The sequence below is a fragment of the Pelobates fuscus genome, chromosome 1 (genome assembly GCF_036172605.1).
Source record: "Pelobates fuscus isolate aPelFus1 chromosome 1, aPelFus1.pri, whole genome shotgun sequence".
NCBI lineage: Eukaryota > Metazoa > Chordata > Amphibia > Anura > Pelobatidae > Pelobates > Pelobates fuscus.
This window is the reverse complement of record NC_086317.1, coordinates 88,798,774-88,816,829: the sequence shown is the minus strand read 5'-3', so window position 1 is coordinate 88,816,829 and position 18,056 is coordinate 88,798,774.

Below are 18,056 nucleotides of genomic sequence, written 5' to 3'. Positions count from 1 at the left end.
GGCCGGCGGTATTCTCCCGCTGCAGATCGCAGTCGGGGGGATGCCTGGCCCCCCGGGCAACCCCCCCTGTGGCCGGTGACCGCGATCTGCAGTCTCTGATCGCAGTGACAGGCTGTCACTGCGACCAGTATTCAGCATGTGTCAGCCGATTTCAAATCGGCTGACACATGCGGCCGGCGGCTTTCCCGTTGTGCAGATCGCGGTCGGGGGACTTACCTGGCCCCCCAGGCAGTCCCCCTGGGGTCAGTGACCGCGATCTGCTAAGTCTGATCGCAGTGACAGGCTGTCACTGCGATCTCAAAGCACTCTGTTTGCAGTGACAGCCTGTCACTGCGATCAGTGTTACATGTGTCAGCCTATTGGCTGACACATGTAATTGGCACAGTGATCCCCCTGCAGATTGGAAGGGGGGAGTGCTTGTACCACCCAGGCACTCCCCCCTGTGGTCAATTACCCAATCTGCAGGAGGTGATCACAGTGACAGGCAGTCACTGTGATCACTGATCCTGTGTGTCAGCCAGTGATGTGAAATCACTGGCTGACACTGTCTCTGCCCCCTGTCCTGTAAAAAAAATAAAATATTAGTTCAAAAAATAAATTAAAAAAATTACAGTTACAAATAAAATATACTTAGATCATATATATTATATATATATGATCTAAGTATATATATATATATACACACATACACACACACACACACACATTTACACATACACAACGTGTATTTAAATATTAATAAATATATATATTAATATCAAATTACACGTAGACTGATACTGATTAAATATATATATAATTATTGTTATATATATTTATATATAATGTAAAAAAAATATATATGTAAATACGTAAAAAAATAAAATTAAAAAAATATTTAAAAATAAATAATTAAAAAATATATAGATGTGTGTTATTTCGTTCTAACTGTATTGTGATAATAATATATATATATTTATATCAAAATACACGTAGAACAAAATAATATATATCATAATATATATATCTATATACATAAATATATACATATATATCACTATATATACCTATATATAAATAAAAATATTTTTAAAAAATTATATATATATTTGTGTAAGGGGCAAATAGCCGTATATAGAGTAAGGATCCAGCATAAGCGCAGGATAGTATAAAGGGAGCAAGTCGGTTGTGGTGTGCCGAGACCGACGATACGGTAGGCCTGTAAATAAAGAGGGCCCACCAAGGAGTAAGAAAGTAAAGTAAATGGAAAGAAAAGAGAAAGTGTTGAAATGAGGAGTGGGTGGGAGGGTCATTCTGATGCTGACCTCAAGCGATATGAGTCAGGTAAGGGGTGTCCCTTATATAGGGGAGTGAATTAATTTAAGCCCCTCCCACAAATACAGGCCAAACGGCCTTAATACTTGTGTAAGGGGCAAATAGCCGTATATAGAGTAAGGATCCAGCATAAGCGTAGGATAGTATAAAGGGAGCAAGTCGGTTGTGGTGTGCCGAGACCGACGATACGGTAGGCCTGTAAATAAAGAGGGCAAAATGAATAATCAAAGATTTAATACAGTCAACAAATATATACAAATTAACCAGACATTTCCTTAAATGCATTACAGTATTTAATTCCTGGAAGAATTTTGAAGGTAGGAATCTAGGACCGAAAGTGAACACCATTTGTTGTGGGTAGGATAGTATGTTATCTCTACTGTTGGTCCGTGTTGACTCATTTCGGAATGTGGTAGAGCCAATAGGAAATGAAATATGTGTTTACGTACGTGGGATCATTGAAGACAATGATCTGTCTGAGTGGTGGTGATGGTAGTGAATTCTCTGGCCTGAGAAAGGCATAAAAGGCAATGTGCATGGCTGGTAATGGCCGACTTGGTAGTATAATTGAATGGTTGTAGATCTAATAGGTCCGATAAGGATGAAAAGTTGGATGGCTATTGGTAATCTCTGAGAGGAACGTGGGAGAATGGATTCCTGAAAACCTCTGAGTATATTCTTGTCTGGTATGATAGCATGAAGTTATGGTAGTTTTGGCCATAGGTTATCCTGTGTTGTTGAATGCCTGTAAACTATATAATTAATGGTGTGTGAGATAGTTTAAGTTTAAGGTGGCAAAAAGAAGCAAAACCTAGGAGAAATGTTATGACACAGGTTGAGCTATGTTGTGTTCCAATGAGATTCTTTAAGCCAGGTGAAAAGCTGTGTTATGTGTTCTATAAGTATGGGACGAAAGTGCTAGGTGGGATAGTGCATGCTATGCTGCATGAGTATGTCTAATCCATGATTTTGTCTCTGGAACGAAAGCATGGCCGTGACTGTATGGGCAGCTGTAGGAAGCGTATGATGAACATGCCTGGAATATAAATGAGACAATTATCGGCAGGGATGTATACCCCCGTCTGGTACATGAAAGTGAAATGTGATAAGTGGCCAACCAAGTGAGTTCCCCAGAAATATCATGACCTTATGGATGAGTAGTGGCGATTGTTGATGATATGACATGTGCCTAGTTGTCAGAGTAATAACGGATTGATGACCCTGACCATGATTTACCCCATGCCACAGCAGCTGCTACAATGGGGTAGATCTCCCAAAGGGGCTGAGGTGGTGGAAAAATTTCCAAACCTGGATGCCATGGCCAACAGCTCCAAAGCAATTGTTCCCGGTAGATCGCTGCCAAACCCGTGGTAGACGCCGCGTCTGACCATCTGGTTGGAGAAGTGTCAGACAATCCTGGAAGGAACATGCTTTTACCATGCCAAGTGGTTAAGAAATCCCCCCCCATTTGCAGGTCTGCTGTTGCTGAGGTGTCTAGGGACATCCTCTGATCATCATGTTGGAAGTGTGGAAAAAAGGGGAAAGTACTCTGGATGTGAAAGCGTGGTCTTGTGGTATGATTGGCATGGCAAAATTAAGGAACCTGGTAGGGATTGTAGTTCCTTGCAGTTGTAAGTACTAAGCAGGAGGTTCCCTATTTGTCTTGTGGTAACTTGCGTGTATGGATGCCGACTCAAGTCATATGCCCAGTAATGTGATGATAGTGTCTGGGCCTTCTGTTTCTTATGGGGTACTGGGACGCCCAAGTGGTCAACCAGACTAAGCTGCCGTGAGGCTTCTAGTGAAAAATATGTTATCTTTGATCAACAAGACGTCTTCTAGATAGTGTATGACTGTAAGACCTCTGGATATGTTATCATAACCAGCACAGAGTATCTGCGAATATCGATAGTAGGCTAATCTGTAGCTCGAAAGTTGAGCGGGGAAAGGATTGCCCAATTTATGCCATGTAAGTGCCAGTGTGTAGGGTAGATGGTAGCCGTTTACTGCGTTGATGATATTGGTCTTACTTAACCAAGCTTCAACCCATGCTTGAGTGATAGCTGTAAAGGTAGATGAATGGTGTTGTATAGTAAGAAAACTCCTCAGAGGGTATGAGGGAGTTGAGACTTGGGGTAGCGGAGGTGTGTGGTGCCAATAAGTCTATGGTTAGTCTTTGTTTAAGGGAAGATTCCTTGTGACAATACCAATGTGTTTGGTGCCCTGCTGTAAATGGTGGAGATTGGAAGACCCCTCTGCAAATCTTGGCTATGAGTGTGTTTACAGCCAATGGTTTTGTTGTGCTGACTGTAAGTGAGGGCATGCTATATTCCTTGAAGGTGTGTTTATGATACCTGTATGGGAGCCCTTTGAAGCTCCAGAGCTTTAGTAAATCTACTACAAGTCTGGAAGGGTGATGAGTCAGTAGTGTTGAAAATGCATTGGTGTGTACAGATGGTGAGTACGTTATTTGTAAGTTGTATTGGGACACATGGTTTGTCATGTGCCCTGAACCATTTGAACATATATGCAACAGTCTATATGCAATGCCACTACTCATATCAATGGTCTCTGGTAGTTCAGAGGTGCTGGTACCTGGAGCCTGAGAGCGCTCGTCCATTTGTTTGGGACAAAATCCCTTCTGTATGGGTACCTGCAAAAATAAACATCTCTACATATTCCAATTGCCAACCCAACCAAGGGATGGTCAGTTCCCGATTTACCTGGAATCCCTGGATCTGACCACCACAGATACATCATCATACATATATATGCCTTGCTTCCCCAATGTGCGGACATCATACGTGCAGGGTTAACGTCTTGTGTGTCATAAGAATTGATTGTACCAGGTAACCGAGTTTTGGTTGGTGCTGGTTGTACAGTAGCGTGAGGCCCAGCCTTGTGAGGGCTGTGGTGACCAACTCGAGATTGCCAGTCTGTCATAATTTTTTTGGCTCATGAGTTTATGAGTGAGGCTAGTATAGCCTGGGTGTCACCTGAGTTGATGTAGCTGGGCCTTCCCCTGCCTCCGTGTTGTCCGTTGATGTATGGAGGAGTTTGAATAACTCTGCTTTCCTTGCTGTAGCAGGGTAGGGGATTTGTCACCTCCTTAGGTCGGTGGTAATGTGTGGGATCGTCCAGGATCTGATTGCTGCTGGACTAGCAACATCTCCTCTTCTTGAAGGTGTATCAATTCTAGCCGGGGTGCTAGGAAGAGGTGATTCTTCACCATCTTTTTGAGAAATACTTAAATAACAATAAAGACTGCAATTATTATTTGTACCCAGGGTTCTTGTACTGGCTTGCTAGCTAAGCCGTAAGGTGAAACGATTAGGCTTGGTGTTTTTTGGTGACTGGTGAGGCCCTGCTAGTTGCCAAGTGGCTTGAGAGGCTCTATCTATGCTTGGCGCGAGGGGATTTTGAGTGGCCACCGAACGTTGTGGCAGGATGTTGGCCTCTCGGTGACAGTAACCAGAAAATAGGAAGGGGAGTGACAGGTGAGGCCCTCTCTATGATACAATGCGAGGCGGCTAGCTCACGAGTGGCCCGAGGGGTGTATGCCTCCGAGTGTGAGGCGGGGTGTTGGCCTCGCGGGACCACTAACCGAAGCATAATGCAGAGAAAAAAAGGGGTAATACCTATTGGGCCCTAGAACCCTAATTGCCAGTATACTATTACTATTCCAGGGAAGGTAAGAGATGAATAACTACGTGAGCAGGTGTATGTACTTGGTAGTATGGTATTGAACCTGACAATCCCTATAGGTTTTTTAGTAGTAACTGTAACCTGAATGGATAAAACTGTATGGCATAAGGAAATATGGCATAGACCAAGCTTATCTTAATACGTACAGTATATGTGAAAAGTAAAGTGCCGTGATGTGTAAATATTAAACATCGTAGCCATACTGGTTAAATATGTATCGATCTTAACCCATTAAGTGCTGTATGTACAAGTGAAAATGTGGTCTGTCTCCACCTTGTATGTTGTATGTCCCCTTGCTAGGGGAAAGTCTGTTGCGTGAGCAGCGTGCTGTGAAAAATGTATGTGAACTATATTACCAGTTACGTATATACAGATGCGTCTGCTATTGTGTAATAATATATGTATTTATACCAGATGTTGATATAGTGCTTCCTATGTGAATTGTTGGATGTCTTATTGAATGGTAGGGGCCAGTGAACATGGTGTTGCAAAATGCAAGTGCACTGGAGATCTGCCGAGTGCCCTATAGGTGGCAGTGTAGTTGGATACTGATTGGTATGTGAAATGTTTGTCTGTTGACCTATAGGTGTCAGTGTTTTGGTGTTTGTAAAACCCCATGAAAATTGTCAATGTACTTGACAGACCTGTAGGTGGCAGTGTTGATAGAACCACTGTTGGTCTTGATGTGAAATGTAAATTATTGTGAATTAAACCTGAAGTTGAACCCGTGCTGGAGTTTAATTTATGGTTTATGGTTATGTTTAAAACAATCTTATGTGTAATTTATATTGGCTGGTAAATTGTATATGACATGTGAAGACTGTTTTGCTGTTGACCAGTAGGGGTCAGAAATGCTGATTGTATGTTAAAATACCCTTTAACCCCTTAAGGACCAAACTTCTTGAATAAAAGGGGATCATTACATGTCACACATATCATGTGTCCTGAAGGGGTTAATCCTACCGTTAGAAAGATAGGAGTCAGTATAAAAGCGAAAATGCTGTAGTTAGTTTGTTTGCTTATTAAGTGAAATAAAGTCTGAGAAGCCTATAGTATACCGATTGACCGGTAGGGGTCAGCATGTAGGCGAAAATGCTGTGGTTAGTTGGTTTGTACATGAAGTGCAATAATGTCTGAGAAGCCTGTAGTACACTGAATGACCGGTAGGGGTCAGTGTGTAGGCGCAAATGCAGTGGTTCGTTGGTTTGTACATGAAATGCAATAATGTCTGAGAAGCCTGTAGTACACTGAATGACTGGTAGGGGTCAATGTGTAGGTGAAAATGCAGTGGTTTATTGTTTTGTACATGAAAAGCAAAAACGTCTAAGAAGCCTGTAGTACACCGAATGACTGATAGGGGCCAGTGTCTAGGTGAAAAACGCAGTGTTTTGTTGGTTTGTACATGAAATGCAATAATGTCTGAGAAGCCTGTAGTACACCAAAAGACCAGTAGGGGTCAGTGTGTAGGCGAAAAAAGAGTTGTTCGTTGATTTGTACATGAAATGCGATAATATCTAAGAAGCCTGTAGTACACCAAAAACCGGTAGGGGTCAGTGTGTAGGTGAAAATGCAGTGGTTTATTGGTTTGTATATGAAAATGCAAAAAACGTCTAAGACGCCTGTAGTACATCGAAATGACCGATAGGGGTCAGTGTGTAGGTGAAAAATGCGGTGGTTGGTTGGTTTTTACATGAAATGCAATAATGTCTGAGAAGCCTGTAGTACACTGAATGACCGGTAGGGGTCAGTGTGCAGACGAAAATGCAGTGGTTTGATGGTTTGTACATGAAATGCAATAATGTCTGAGAAGCCTGTAGTACACCGAATGGCCAGTAGGGGTCAGTGTGTAGGCGAAAATGCAGTGGTTCGTTGGTTTGTACATGAAATGCGATAATGTCTAAGAAGCCTGTAGTACACTGAATGACCGGTAGGGGTCAGTGTGTAGGCGAAAATGCGGTGGTTTGTTGGTTTGTACATGAAATGTGATTATGTCTAAGAAGCCTGTAGTACACCCAAAGACTGGTAGGGGGTTTAAACAAATGATATGCATGAACATGCAATAGTTTTTAGAACAGACAGACAAAATGCAGCCGTAAAGTGAGGACCTGACCCGTGAATGGTGCCGTGGGACTGATGCCTGGCGTAACGGGTAGGTCGACTTACGGTTTGTGAGTCACTTGGGCACCATCCACGGCGATGGATTGAAGAAAGAAGGTGGTAGGCCGGAAAAGCCTGTGGCTGGATTCCTGACACAGCTCTGCTTAGAAAACCTCATGGAGTAATCAGGTAAAATGGCGTCTGGATGACCCGGAAGTGGAAATCATTCTGATGCTGACCTCAAGCGATATGAGTCAGGTAAGGGGTGTCCCTTATATAGGGGAGTGAATTAATTTAAGCCCCTCCCACAAATACAGGCCAAACGGCCTTAATACATACGTATATATACACATATGTATATATATACATATATTAATTCTACACATATATTTATGTAATAATTTTACATAATTAGGTATCCTAATTAATTACAATTAGCGGGACCTGCCTGACAACCCATGCCGAAAGTATAGGGAATTTAATTTGCTAGCACTATATTTAACCCTATAACTTTCCAAGACACCATAAAACCTGTACATGGGGGGTACTGTTTTACTCGGGAGACTTTGCTGAACACAAATATTAGTGTTTCAAAACAGTAAAATGTATTACAACGATGATATCGCCAGTAAAAGTGAAGTTTTCTGCATTTTTCACGCACAAACAGCACTTACACGGACGATATTATTGCTGCAATACTTTTTACTGTTTTGAAATACAAATATTTGTGTTGAGCGAAGTCTCCCGAGTACAACAGTACCCCACATGTACAGGTTTTATGGTGTTTTCAAAAGTTACAGAGTCAAATATAAGGCTTGTGTTTCATTTTTTTCCCATTAAAATTCGCCAGATTGCTTATGTTGCCTTTGTGACCCTATGGTAGCCCAAGAATGAAAATTACCCCTATGATGGCATACCATTTGCAATAGTACACAACCCAAGGTATTGCAAATGGGGTTTGTACAGACTTTTTTAGTAGCCACTTAGTCACAAACACTGGCCAAAATTGGCGTTTTTTTGCATTTTTCACACACAAACAAATACTAACGCTAACTTTGGCCAGTGTTTGTGACCAAATGGCTACTAAAAAAGACTGGACATACCCCATTTGCAATACCTTGGGTTGTCTACTATTGCAAATGGTATGCCATTATGGGTGTAAATTTAATTCCTGGGCTACTATACAGTCTCAAAGGCAACGTAACCAATCTGGCGAATTTCAATTTCAAATGTAACACGCTATATTTGACCCTGTAACTTCCCAAAACACCATAAAACCTGTACATAGGGGGTACTGTTTTACACGTGAGACATCGCTGAATACAAATATGTGTATTGTATTGCAGTAAAAGCAAACAGTATTTTGACATCCACAGTTAAAATGTCACATAGAACTAAAAAAAATTAAAAAAATCTGGGGGGCGTGGCTTGGACGCCGAGGCTAATGGCGGCGTAAACCGGGAGCTCCCCACAGGCTCAGCACATATCCTCGCCCGATAAGCACTACAGACCGCCTAAATGGGAAGAAATCATCGGACATCACAGGCCAATCAGCCCTCCAGCACCCCGAAGGGGGCACAACATTCAGCCATGAGGCAATTTCTTGTGCCGCCGGCCGAGCCGCCAGCCCAGGCCTCCAATGACTCCGAGGCCTCGGGCCTCTCCTGCCCGTCATCGCCACATGTCGACCACCCAGGGGGAAGCAACACTCACCACCCCCAGCCTGAATGGATCGAGAGGATCCGAAACCTGCCCACCAAAGCCGACCTGAAGGAGGCTAATGCCGCCCTCCATAAGTCCCTCTCAGAGGAACTGCGCACCATGCGGGAAGACATCCAGGGCACCCAACAGAAGGTAGCCCAATTAGAAGCCGACTGCGACCACATGGCAGCGGCACAATCTGCAAATACATGCAAACTCCAACAACAGGGAGTCCAACTCCGGCAAATGGCGCAGCACATAGAGGACCTCGATAACCGTGGGCGGAGGCAAAACATACGGATCAGAGGTATGCCAGAGGATCTAGACCAAACCACCCCTATCAGGGACACGCTATCAGAATTATTTAACAACCTCCTCGGCCGACCGCCAACCACCCATATAGAATTCATTAGGGCACGTAGAGCCCTCAGGCCGAAAGGACCCCCAGATGCCCCCCCTAGAGACATCATTTGCTGCCTTGCCCACTTCCAGACAAAGGAAGACATCCTACACAGAGCCAGGGATACCAAACAGGTGATCTCTAATGGGGTAGAGGTACAACTGTTCCCAGACTTATCGCCAGCGACACTTGCCTACAGGAGAGCGATGCGCCCTCTCACACGGGCACTGCAGACTAACAAAGTCAGATACAGATGGAACTTCCCTACGGGGCTACAAGCAACCACCCAAAACGGACCCTTCACTGTGAAAAGTGAGGGGGACATGGAAGACCTTCTAAAAGAACTACACTTCACGCCGATTCAAATGACCTGGCCCGACCCACTGAACTTTTACTCCTTTCCACAGGGGCCGAACCCCCCAGCCCCGAGTCAACAGCAACGAGTGAGGAGATCCCGACAACAAGCCACGAGACCGTCAGGCGCAACACACTAACGGCCCAAAGCGGCTGTTACCCGAGGCTGGACATTGTGAAAGACTTGGCCTAACACTGCACGGCCCTCCTGAGCACTCCCGACCACGTGCTCCCCAGAGACACTACCCGAAATGATCACCGCACGGAACCAATGCAGCACTGTGGAATTACAATTTAAAGCGACCCTCCTGACGGGCCGCGCCACCACATCAGCGGAACCCCCGAGTACTGGGGTGGACTGAGACTAATACTGCCGGAGCCGGCATACAGAACTGCTGAGAGCCCTTGCTCGCAAGTACACCAGGGTCGAAAGGGAGGGGGAGGAGACCTAACTCCCTGGCTGGGGCCCGTCGCCGCCACCCACCCGGCCGGTAACGACCCCCGGCGAGCGGGCCGGGGGGGGGTGGAGCCGGCGGGCCACACCTGGGGAGGGGGATCCGGGGTGACCCGGAGCTACTGGAACTAGGGGTAGCCAGAACACAGACATGACACAACACCGATAAAGAGACGACAAGGACTCACAATGCCAACACACACAGAGGGGTGACGACAATGGGGGAGACCTCAAGATCACTCATTATGCACGCCCCGGAGCCAAGACTGAGCGGCCAGACCACTGACGGACAGGGAACACACAACACACACTACCCGCTGAAGTAGAGACCAAGAAGGAGGCCTACACAGAACAGGGGGGGACGTGCGGGCGGGGGAGGCGCGGGAGGGATCCGGGATAATGCACAAGGTAATAGGCCTATACAGGCAAGCTTCACAATAACCACAGCTAGTTAACCAAACCTCTGTTAATGTTTTGATAGACTCGTTGTCTAATATACGTAATGTAAATGTTTTAATGATGTTTCCGATGTTATTGCTAAATACCGATGACTTTACTCCCATACAGGCCACGAGGCCACACAACCTCAGGCGAGGATTACGACACCAACCACATACGAGACGCGCATTGGAGCCGCAGGGGATCGACACGGGTCTGTGACGGCAGTAGGTGACTAAGGAGAGATCCGACGGTTACGGACCGGACACAGACGTTGCCCGCTAGGTGAGCCTAGACCTCCTTTCACTACCCCACGGGACGGGGCGTCAATCCAAGGTGAGCAGCCCGCACGGGTCACAGGTGGAACCGTGCGCCGCAACTCCCCGACGCCCACACCCAGACGCCACCCCAAGGTGACGAGACCTACATATCCCCCCCACCCCCGTTACTCCCCTCTTCACCCCACCCCTCCACCTCCCCCCCCCATCCTACGCTCCTCCACCACTGACAGAGGGGCCCCACCAGGCCAAACATGGCACTGACCCCCGCCCAACTCACCATCATGACTATTAATGCCAGGGGACTCAACCAGCCCGAAAAACGGACTGGGGCCCTGAGGGACTTCCACGCCCACAGGGCCTCGGTGGTCATGATCCAAGAGACACATTTCAGGAAAGGCGACAGACCGAAACTGACGAACCACCACTACCCTCACGGATACTTTAGCGACTTCCAAGGGGGCAAATCTAGAGGGACAGCCATCCTAATAAACAAACGAGTGCCGTTCCAGGAGGGGGGGTGCCTCACTGACGAAGAAGGTAGATACCTCTTCCTCAAGGGCAAGATAGCTGAGCAACCCTACACATTTGCTACCATATACGCCCCCAACAGAAGACAGTGCCGCTTCCTACTCCAGACACTACGCAAACTCCACACAATCGCTGAGGGGACGCTGGTGCTGGGGGGGGACTTTAACATCACACTGGACCCAACCTGGGACTGCTCCTCCGGCACGTCCCATACCCCGCTGCAACAGCTGCACTCCCTCAAGTCACTCCTTAGGAAATACCGGCTGATAGACTGCTGGAGAGCTCATCATCCCGACGAAAAAGACTTCACGCACTTCTCCCACCCTCACCAGACATACTCCAGAATAGATCACTTCTACACCACACAACACGCACTACCCCTAGTAGAAGAAGCAACAATTGGTGTGGCGACGTGGTCGGACCACGCACCTGTTACCTTACGCTTAAAATCCCCGCTCTACCGACCCTTCATCACTAAATGGAGACTCAACGAGTATCTCCTGACCAGAACAGACCTCACGAACCACATCGGAGAAAAAATCAGGGACTATTTCCTGGACAACCCCCCAACAGTGACGTCCCCGACGATTAGATGGGAAGCACACAAATGCGCGATACGGGGACACTTTATACAACAGGGAGCCCTACTCAAGAAACACTCTGAGGCCCGCCTGACCCAGATCCTGACAGACATCCAACACGAAGAAGACCTCAACAAACACTCACCACACGCCACACACCAAACGATACTCCTACAGCTAAGGCGCGAGTTAACCTCGCTGCTCCACTCTAAGTTCCACAGGGACGCGATAAGACACAAAGCATTCTTCTCCATACACGGGAACAAGAGCGGAAAACTTCTAGCCAACATGCTTGCCAAAAAGAGACAGCTCACATACATTGACAGAATTAGAGACAAAAGTGGCAAACTCCATCGCCTCCCGACCGACATACTAACCGCAATACGGACGTACTACGCCGACCTATATTCCCTACCGCAACCGCACACAGAGACGGCGAAAACACGATTGTTACAAATCGCTATTTGTAACTGGCCCTTTAAATGAGAAATTGCCCTGCTTCCCTGGATTGTGGAGAAGCCTATTTGCCAGCCTCCTTCCTTATGACTATGGCCCTGTGTGAGCGGTGATACCCCAGATGGCTATGCCATGGAGCCTATTCATATAATGAAAGACTATGGGAAAGACTTTAGCTCCATGGCAGTTGAACTGTGTGAATAGGATCTGCGCGCTATTCGGTAGTTTTGTGCGCTCAGATCCCAGCTATCTGGGGATATGTGAAATGTCTGTGTGTTATGTGTAAAATGTGACTTTATGTATTTTAAAGTGTTTTATGTTGTTTTGCAACCATGTGGTTAATGGAGTCTGCCTCTAGTCCTGGATAATTGAATTACTTCCCCCCATTGTCTCCAGGATAGAGGGCCCTGTAAAACCATGCTTCCAGAAGGTCAAATGCACATTTGTACTAACTTCTGAACCCCTGGTCCAATTCGTATGATTTTTGAGTATGTTGTTCCCCTGAATGGATTGATTGTGAATATGTATTTTTATGCGAATGTGATGTATATTTTGGGAGTTATGAATGTTGTGTAAAAACTGTATTTTTACTGTCTGTGATAATTATGTTAATCCCTTGTGTAGCATAATTATATCACAGACATAGGGGAGGATTTTGTGCGTAATTACTGGGAGTGGTTTTAATGATGTACGTGTATGATTGGTTGTTTTGTCCCGCCCTGTGGGTGGTCCTGTATTTTCAAAATGGTAATAAAAACCAGGCTGGGTGTTCCAGCACCTCAGACCTCTTCTGACCCTCAATACGTAGCCTTGTCTCGTTATTGGAGGGAACTGCTATATCACACTGGGGATTGCTATGCTCTGCATATTCCCCTGAGCTCTCAATCACTTAGCTCTTTTAAGAGCTTGTTCCTGTTACGCTCTCCTGGAGGAGAGGTCTTCCCCACACGGTCCTGGAGGACAGAAGCCGATCCAGGGTGGAAGGAAGACGGCGCGGCTCCAGTTAAGCTACGGCGGTTGTGGAGTCTGCGGTGGTTGTGGTGTCGTCTGCAGTGCTTGGAGTCCTCTGAGAGCGCTAGGAGCATCCATCAACGGAGGGTACTCGGTCGGAGTACACGGAGCTCCGTTACAACGATTACGGGATAAAATACGCACATACCTCAACTCACACGCATCCCCGACTATAGACGATAAAACGGCATCACTGCTGGACGAACCAATCACACTGACAGAGCTGACACGGGCGATCAAACAAACTAAACCGGGCAAGAGCCCGGGCCCTGAAGGCCTCCCGCTAAAATACTACAAGACCTTCGCGGACAGATTATACCCACCACTAGTAGACTCCTTTAATGCGGTGAGAGAGGGCCAACCCATCCCCAAGCAAGCCCTGACAGCCCACATCACCATAATCCCCAAGGAGGGTAAAGATGGGGAACACTGCGGGAGCTACAGGCCAATCTCCCTCATCAATTGTGATGTTAAACTTCTTGCAAAGATCCTGGCGACGCGGCTGCAGTCGCACATCCCCGGGTTGGTCCACCCAGACCAGGTCGGGTTCGTGGGAGGTCGCGAAGCCAGGGACAACACCACCCGAACACTCACCCTCATGCACGGCAGGGGGGCGGGAGCCGGGGGCCTTCTCCTGCTGTCCACAGACGCGGAGAAGGCCTTCGACAGAGTCGGTTGGACATATCTTTTCGACACTCTGACACATGCGGGCCTGGGAACACACATGATGCGATGGATCACTGCCCTGTATCACGAGCCGACGGCACACGTCCTTGTCAACGGTGCGCTGACCCCCGAACTCACAATACATAACGGCACCAGACAGGGCTGCCCCCTATCCCCCCTGTTGTTCGTCCTAGCCCTAGAACCGTTCTTGACACACATCAGAAGCAACACTGACATCACAGGCATCACGACAGGCGACATCCACCATAAAGTGGCCGCCTTCGCAGATGACCTGCTATTCTTCATCACCAACCCAGAAATAACCCTGCCCAACATCCAACAGGCCTTTAAGGAATTCGGAGAGATCTCTAATCTAAAAATAAATTATGCTAAATCCCATATCCTGAACGTCAGTGTCCCCAAAAGACGCGCTGACCCCCTACGCCAGAGCTTCCCATTCCAATGGGCAGACCAAAAGATCAGGTACCTTGGAACCTGGCTGACCAAGGATAGCAAAGACCTCTTCCAAGCCAACTTCGCCACCACACTCACCACCTTCCAAAAAGACATGAAAGAATGGGCGCACCCGCATATATCCTGGCTCGGGAGGGTCCAAGTCATTAAGATGAATTTCCTCCCACGCCTGCTATACTTATTCCAAACCATCCCAATTAAACTCCCCGGGGCGTTTTTTGCCACACTAAACACAGCCATGATCACGTACATCTGGGATGGTAGACGTCCCAGGATGAAAACCGCCACTCTAATGAAACCAAAAGACATGGGGGGCCTAGCACTGCCGGACTTCCGCTCATACCACACGACCACGCATCTCCAGAGGGTGATGGAATGGACGAAGAGCGGAATCCATAAAATGTGGAAAGTGGCGGAGGAGTCGGAGGCGAACATGCCACTAGCAGCCATACCCTGGGGCAGGAAGGACCCAGACACCCGAACCATGTCCCCATACATTAGATCCACTCTGGACATCTGGCGCAAAGCGGCGAAAACACATAACTTGGCGCCCTACCCATCCCCCCTGACACCTCTGGTACATAACGCAGACTTTAAACCGGGCTTCGACCCGAAAGCATTTCAAAACATCCCCCAGACCTGATACCGAGACTACACCACATCATCACTAACGGCAAATGCACACCACTAGCAAACATGCTAGGGGGTGAGACACCCACCTTCACACAATGCTTCAAACACGCACAACTTGCCGCCTTCATACGCACTCTACCACAGGGAACCGCACTCACCAGAAGTCGGACAACATTCGAGACACTGTGCGATAGCCCAGACCCACTACCACACGGAGTCTCCCTCATATACGCACTGTTACAGACAGAGACACCCACTGCTAAACCTCTATTCATGGGGAAATGGGAAGCGGCGCTGAACACAACGTTCACAGACGCAGAATGGGAGCAGATATGCTACCTCACTCACCACTGCTCGACACACAGCAAGACCCAAGAGACAGCATTTAAACTCCTGACGAACTGGTACCGCACCCCACACCTCCTTCACAACATAGACCCAGACCACACTAACCTCTGCTGGAGGTGCGAGAAGGAAACAGGAACTGCAATTCACGTATGGTGGGAATGCGAAACAATCAGACCGTACTGGGAGGACATACACGACATCTTAAAGATGTTCTCGGACGCGCCCCCCCCCCTGGAACCGGCAGCAATGCTCCTTCACCACACCACAGTACCTAGATCCAGATACAAGAGATCCATGACGGTTAGGATACTAAACGTAGCTAAACAGATAGTCCCCCTCTATTGGAAACAAAAGACCGCACCTCCGCTGAGGGTATGGTTCGCCAAGATGGAAGAACTTAGGGCAATAGAAAACCTGATCATGTCAGCCTCAGACAAACCCCAGACTTACGCTGAGACCTGGACAATGTGGCTCCTCGAAACCGCCAAAGACACCTTCCTAGACAAGCTCAAGGACAGGGACATGACCGAACCCCGACCCCCCCCCCCCCCAATACTGCCTAGACAGAACGCGACTCGAGACTGGAACCCAGGACCGAATCACCCTGGAGCTCCAATGCGCACCTCCATTCTACCACTACAAAGAAACGATTACTCTACGCTGCTTCCTTTTGCAGCACGTACTCACCACATTACACTTCTAGACACAGGTTAACGCATCTATCGCAGCGGACACACATAACGTCTAGATGCGGCACACATAGCCAACAGAGCCCGAACGGGACTGTGACCCACAACCAATTACTGCAGCACTCCTCCCCAGGAGGTGAAAGCCACTGCGAGACTCAAACACACAGTGGGGACGCAACTAATCCACACGCATCGAATAGGATGAACACAATGCTGCATACCCATGTGCTACACGGGACCTGCGAGTCCGACACTAAAGGGGGCCTGCGAGCCCAACTATGCACGCAAATTACTGTCCCTAACAAGAGGCATAGCACACAGTATGATCTCACACAAGCACCTGAGAAACTGTATAAGCCTGACAACTCACCGGTGAGGGCCTGCGTGCCCGATGACTTTTTTTCATTGTAAGGTAAACCTGTCTACATGTTCTATTATAATTAGAGACCTGCGAGTCTCAAAATCCTGAAAAAAAAAAATCTTTTTTTCTCCCATTTTTTTATATATTTTTTATATTAAATTATGTTTAATACCTAAATATTTGATGTTAAATGAAAGCCCTGTTTCCCCTGAATAAAATGATATATAATAAGGGGGGATGCATTTCATATGAAAGAGGTGAATTACGGTTGGACAGACATATAGCGCAAATGCCAGGTTTTGTTTACGTTTTGTTCTGTTCACAACTTGTACATTTGGCTGCGGTGTTAAGGGGTTAAACATTCCTAGTGGGAGGTGATTTTAGGAGTATATAAGGGCTGTTGTCATTAGCTTGGCTAATAGAGCTTGGTTGCTTCTTCTAAGTGTTGCTTCTAAGTGTCTGTAGTTGGAGATATTCTGGAGAGTTTTACAGAAGCTTCAACTGTCTAAGAGTTGTGCTAAGAGATTTCTTTTTTACTGTTACAGGTAAGATTCATCTGTAGGAAAAGGATACTGATTGCACAAGGTTTGATTTCCTGTTGGTAATTATAAGGCATTTGATTGGATTAGGTAGCTACTTGCTATTGATTGCTGTGTAAATTAGCTATTGTTTGCTAATAAGCAGAGGCCTACCCAGGTGTTAAACATTCCTAGTGGGAGGTGATTTTAGGAGTATATAAGGGCTGTTGTCATTAGCTTGGCTAATAGAGCTTGGTTGCTTCTTCTAAGTGTTGCTTCTAAGTGTCTGTGGTTGGAGATATTCTGGAGAGTGTTGCTTCTAAGTGTGTGTGGTTGGAGATATTCTGGAGAGTGTTGCTTCTAAGTGTCTGTGGTTGGAGATATTCTGGAGAGTGTTGCTTCTAAGTGTCTGTGGTTGGAGATATTCTGGAGAGTGTTGCTTCTAAGTGTGTGTGGTTGGAGATATTCTGGAGAGTGTTGCTTCTAAGTGTCTGTGGTTGGAGATATTCTGGAGAGTGTTGCTTCTAAGTGTCTGTGGTTGGAGATATTCTGGAGATAAACTGGAGGTAATCTGAGGTATTCAGGAGGATAAATAAAAAGTTAAGATTCGTTTGATTTAAATAATTGATCTCATTGGAATGGCAGACTTAGTTCAGTGTAATAGTTGCTATGCATTTGTTTCGCGTTCCACTTTTTGGAGGTTTAGTTGTTGTCTAATCTGTAGACAGTTCTCTATCTTGCGGCAGGAGATTGTATTTTTGAAGTCTGAGATTTGTAAATTATCTGGTAAACAAACTCAGGCTGGAACTGCTGCAAAGCCACTGCCACAGAGACATACTAGGAATGGCAGATGGATTACTGTAGATCTGGTAGACTTAGAGTTGTGGATAAAAGGCATATTGCACAGTCTGTTGTTCTACATAATTCATTTTCTGCACTTTCAGAGTGTAATGGTGTCATGGAGACAGGCACTGTGGTGTTGTGCAGAGAGGCACTGAGGCTAGTGGTGTTGTGCAGAGAGGCACTGAGGCTAGTGGTGTTGTGCAG